This window comes from Tinamus guttatus, unplaced genomic scaffold, assembly GCF_059628265.1.
Source record: "Tinamus guttatus ecotype Peru unplaced genomic scaffold, ASM5962826v1 Tinamus_guttatus_pri_ptg000705l, whole genome shotgun sequence".
Taxonomy (NCBI): domain Eukaryota; kingdom Metazoa; phylum Chordata; class Aves; order Tinamiformes; family Tinamidae; genus Tinamus; species Tinamus guttatus.
The window spans coordinates 224,521-230,520 of NW_028289239.1; positions in this window are offsets into that span (position 1 = coordinate 224,521).

Here is a 6,000-nt window from a genome sequence, read left to right on the forward strand (position 1 = left end):
AGAACATATGCTGGTACACTTATCTCCATTAATAAATATTGTTTGAAGACTCAAGTCCCCTTAGAATTCAGCTAACAGCCCGCCAGCATAATTTGTCTCTCAAATCTACTGCATTTCCTAGTGAGACTAGAGAAACACAGAAGGGACTTACTTCAAAAAGCAAAGATAAAAACAGTTTTACAGTTTGAAACAAGCAGTACTTTATTTTCAAGGTATGAATCATTAAAATAAGATAAAGCTAAAATACGAGAAACAATATGGGCAATTTTACAACTGAGACCTGCCACACCTGTAGATACCAGTCTACATCTCCTCACACAGGTCAGCCTAGACACCAGCACAGGTGGGCACAAGGTCACATCCATGCAAGTCTGCATTTCTTATGCTGGTAAGAAAGAAATGCCTGAAAGGAAACTGAAACCTTTAGGTTGATATAACTTTTATTAAGAGTAGAAATAAAAATCTTAAAGAACATCACCCCTAGGTAGTACTTAACTGGAGCATAAAATACTGCAAATGTGCACAGGGATTGTCTATCCAAGTGCTACTCTAGCTCTGCTAGGGGCAAACTCTGGCTGCCTGAGCTGGCTATGCTGATTTCACTCTGTTTAGGAGCTTCCTAGCACTAGGAAGAGATGCAGCATCTCCTGATTTCTAACACTAAGTGGTGCAAAGCAGCGAGAAGGTGAGTAAATGAATTTTCACATTATTTCCTCTCTGCTGCTTTGGATGCAACCTGCCTCAGGGACAAAAATCTGTAACAAATACCTCAAAACAATGTGCCTGCCACTTAGCTGCCACAAGCGTGCAATTTTTCACTTCATCTCATTTTTATTCTAGGTATGAATCCTACAAACAATTGTATTCACATTAATTTTGCAGGATCAGAGCCTTGAGGCAGTAACTGTCTTTCACCATATGTTTACATGACTCAAGGCTTCTGGGGGCAGCTCAAACCCACAAGAGCAACTCAACAAAATGCAAGTTAACTGATCCGTAAAGATGAAGCCAAACAACATTAGAAATCAGCACAAGAGCAGAAGTATTTTAAATGCAGTTGTTCTTGATAAATACTTAGTAACAGTCCCTATTCACTTAAATCGCTCCCTTTATACATCACAGACATGCTGCTCAGGGAAGTGGCTTTAATGAAGCATTAATGCTTTTAACTCCCACAGATTCAACACCACTGGAAAAGCAAGGAAGATTTTTAACTGTAACATATACTACCAACACCACTCTTCCTGTGACCACCACACAGGTGTGCATCTCCACAGAATGTGGCAATGAAACATGAATTTCACAGCCGTTGCAGGGGCCTGCTTTGGCCCACAAAAGCACCCTCACATTGTCTTTACCTCGCACGTTCAGAAGCTGTTAGGAGTGCAAGAAGCCCTCTCAGATATCAGTTTGGTCCCTAAGGGTGGCAATCTTATGCAGAGCAGAGTTAAAGCCTCATTGCAAAACGGCAATGCAGAAAGTGCTACAGCTGAGAGGCGCTCTGACCCTCAGGCTGTCTGTGGTTATCTCTGCAGTCACCTAATGCAATAAGAAGAAAGCAGCACAGCAGGACTAGGCACAGTTCTGGAGGCTATGGCTTAAAACCTGAGTTCCTTCTGCTTCAACAGATGCTTCAAACACCTTCATAGCGGATTTGTAAAAGTCTATTTAAAAAAAATCCTTTTTTCAATTCCATTGAGTAATGGTCACAAGCGTTTGGCACAACAGAACGAATGACAGCCTTGGATTAGCAAGCAACACATGGAGGTTGTTTGGTAGAAGACTGCTCAGTCTTCCAAGGCTAAAAGCTTTAATATCCAGCTCAAGACCATTACAGATCATTAGCCCAGGAGCAGTTATATTGGTCTGTAACTGAAGAAAATAAGACTTAAACTCACCTTTGGGTATCTTCGGAAAACTGGGACAGTAGGACACTATCCATATCAACATTTTTCAAACACCTGGAATAAATGGCTACTTCTGCTCCATTCAAGTAGAATGGAGAATCAGTATTTTAAGTGGAACAGCTATTGGTACCAATAGCTGCCAATACCCTGCATAACACACCAAAACCCTGACTGAATCAGAGCAAGAGAAGTGTTGCATAAATTGGTTATTTGATATAGAAAGCAAAAAAGCAAAAGCATTGGTTATACCACGGTCATACTGGCCCAAGATCGGAATAGTAATAAGATGTCTCAGAATTTATAGCTGGCACGGCCTGTGTTAGAATACAGATATACGCAATAACAATTATTGTATGTGTCTTTGTAACACCAAGATTTGTTCAGATTCACTAGTAAATGCAAAAGGCTGGGCTGTTAACTCATCTGTAAAAACATGAATCCCTGCACAACATAGAAACTCGCTAGATGGCTTTTTCTTTTCATCATCAATCTAGTTTTAGTGCTATGTAAAGCCAATGTATAAATTGCACCTGTAAAATCCATTTTCCACAGAAACAGATTCTAGCTAAAAAAGCACATAACAGGATTGCAGACTCTTATCCTCTCTTACATAACATAATTCATCCAAAAGTTATGCAGGCAGCAAGTGACAAGGCAGGAATGTTAACAGAACAATACAAGATGTTCATGGTGAAAGCACACACAGATATATACATATGTATACACACACAATCCCAAACCATAGCTTAAAATACACAGAGACAGTTATACATATGATTCTCAAAGCTTCAAGATTCGTGCATATCTTTAAGTTACCCTGCCTGACCTACGGTCAAACTAATTTTTGAATTTTATTATGCTATAAACCATTCAGTCAAGTAAGCTTAACTTCACCTCAGCTGCACTGTCTGCTCCTTTTCTGCAAAGGCTTCATGCCAATCTTTTAACTACTACATGGAAAGGAAACTCAGCAATTCTAACAAATTACTGGATGTGGCTGAAGCTACAGGAGAAATAATAAAAAAGGCTTAATAAAACCAGGAGCCACATCCATGTATTTAAGTCAAAGAAATGTGAAATACTTGACAGAGTTTCAAACTACCTAGCTTAAAAAAAAAAACAAACAAAAACAAAAGAACTCCACACTCCTCTTGACATCTACTGTAGATAGTGGTACATCTACCTCATCAGTCACTTAAAGCTGTCATCTAGGTACCATCTTCTCTGCAGACCAACCCACAGGCTCTCCCATCCACGCTAAATATTAACTCTACTTACATATGTTCTCATCTGTGCTCACAAACAGCATGATCAACCAGGTTGCATGAGCTGGCTTCTCAAGCAGTACATTGTGGTTTTTTTTACCCCACCATGGTCAAGAAAAGTCTTAAGAGTTTGATGTGTCTCTTAAGAAGTAAAAAGAATCCAACTTGTTTCTCTTTTCTATAGTAACTCAAGACTTCTTCTAGAGCTTTATGTAGAAACAATGCTTAAAAAAAAATCACTGCACAGAATGTTTATATTTATACAGACAGGACTACAACAAAACATAGAGTTTCATAATTTTATGAAAGGGTTTTAACTGCTTTATTAAAGACACTATTTTTAAGCAAGAGCAAAGTACTTAAAGCCTGAGAAGCTTAAGAATTATGAAAATATTTCTAAAAATCTGTTACAAAATTGATGAAGTTTCATTAGTACTTATTACCGCATTAGAACGAAGCTGTTACAAAGCATATTGTGACATTTTATGCACAGAACCAAAGCATTGCTTTAGCTTTTCTAAAATAAAGCCTCAGATAGACCTTTGTTTCAATTGAAATCCAGTCATCCATTTTAGTTCTCCGTTGTCCAAGATATTTCAGTTGGATATATGAAACCATTTTCTTTGACCAAGACTATAGATGTGAGCTCCTAATGGTATGATTGTAGTATGGTTATAGAGAAGTTCAAGCTAATGAGAAACATCAACACACAACTGGTAGAAAGAGAAAATACTTAATGATAGACCAGGAAGATAACCACATTTCTTAAGCAAAAATATCACAGAAGCCAAGACTGAGTATTTTGTTAGACATGAAGATTACTATCTTCAACAGGACAATTACTTTCATTTAGAACCTGCTATAACCACAAACACTTTGATTATTTCTTGATCCTCAGTCACAGCTTGTTTATATTGAAATATGTCAGCAATTCCTGACTGCAAGTGCACTTTGCAAGCTGACTTCCACAGATGTCATCTGCCTTCTTATTAAATTAGCATTAGCTCTGCATTTCAAATATATTTTTTCAGCATTTTTAAAGCAATTAGACAGTGTTAACCTCCACTATCTAGTATACATCATACAAGATATTAAATCATTTCATGAGAAAGAAACCAAGATGAAGCATTTCATAAGCAATGCTACAGTGGCTTGGACAAGAGAGCAAGTATTCTCAAAAACTTATCTATTTGACTCACAAAATGGGTAATGGTTATTGATTTCTCCAAGTCAGCACACAATTGTTTAGCTGACAATGCATAGGAGGCGCAGGAGACAAGTGTTTAGAATTTGGTTTTCAGCTTTTATGGGGCAATTGACTTAAGGTCACCACATCTATTTCAAAGCTCAACTTTGCATAGTTTTTCTCTCCCTTATTGTCACAGCAATTCAACAAATGCTTTTTTCCTCCTTGAATTAAGAACAAGAAATGTAGCTTATTGACAAGAGTGCTTGTACACTGAAACAGAAAGTAAACAAAAATCACTCCTGTAAGTTCTTGCGCCCAACCTCAGCCACATCACACTCGGATCAGGCTACTGCCTTGCCTTCAACTGCAGGAGCTAAGCAGCTCAAACAAGTTCCTCCAGTCTTTAGCCTTTCCCAAAAGCAACAAACATTTTCATCATGACAGACATGTTGAGCCAGTCAAACACAGACCCACCCTTTCCTGATGTAATGAGAAGCTTTATGTTACAAGAGTTTCCCAAGCTTCACCCTGAATTTCATCCTATCTAGAAGAGAATGAACTTCCACTTTCTAAAGTCTTTGTTCCAAAAAGAAAACCTTAGAACAGGACTCTACTACCAGCCTAGCATGCTCTGTTTTGATTGTGTTAGTAATCTGATCTATTATTAACAGCAAAGACTCCCAGATCTAAAGTTTTGTTCTCAAGACAGGAACTTCGTCTATGCAAAGATCAGAATGAAAATTAGAGACTTCTTTCCCAGAAAAAAATAAAAAATAAAAAATCCCTCCTTCTCAGGAACAGCTTTAATAGAAAAAAAAAATATTCCTGATCAATCATATATAATAGTTAATACACCTAAAGATGCTAAATATAGACTTAGATGCATCATCAATTCTGTTAAACGTTTTTTCTTCCTATACTTCTATCCCATCATTTTTCTTTCAGATAAAGTAATGAGACAGCATTATTTTACTCCCATTAGTTTTATCTTTGATACCTATTGAATTCTCCCTGAACACAAAATTTAATGTTAATATCTAGTCCTCCAAGATGACAGTAGCTTGCTGTCAAAGACAATTCTATTCCAATATGCATATTTTACAATGTATTAGAACACCATAAATTAATTCTAGGATGCAGGTGTACTTCCCAAATTCAGTCGCAAGGAGACTTAGTAAATCAGTAAGTTCCCGATGTTTACACATTAAGTCTACAAAGCTCAATTATGTATAATTTTTTTTCCTAATATAGCAAAAGAAAGACACTTTTCAGAAAAGTGAGATGACTGATTAAGATTTTTTAATATTTAAGGTCAATCTTTACTGAAAAAAAGTTTTCTATTGAGAAGCCACACTGAAAAGTTTGTTTTATATTTTTATTGTATGCCAAAGTTCACTGAAGATGGGGGTTTGCTTGTATTCAAAAAAATGTATTTAGGCAGAGATTATTAGCAATCTGACCTATTTGAAAGCGTATGTTTAAGTTCAACCAGGCCACAAAAATAGTATCGTGTACAAGCAATAACTAAAATGAGCTGCAAGGTTCAAGGAGTTTCCAAATATTACAGATCTTGTGATCACAACAGAACGTAAGAAAAAATCAAATAGAAGCAGTCACAATATAAAATAGCAGCTCCATG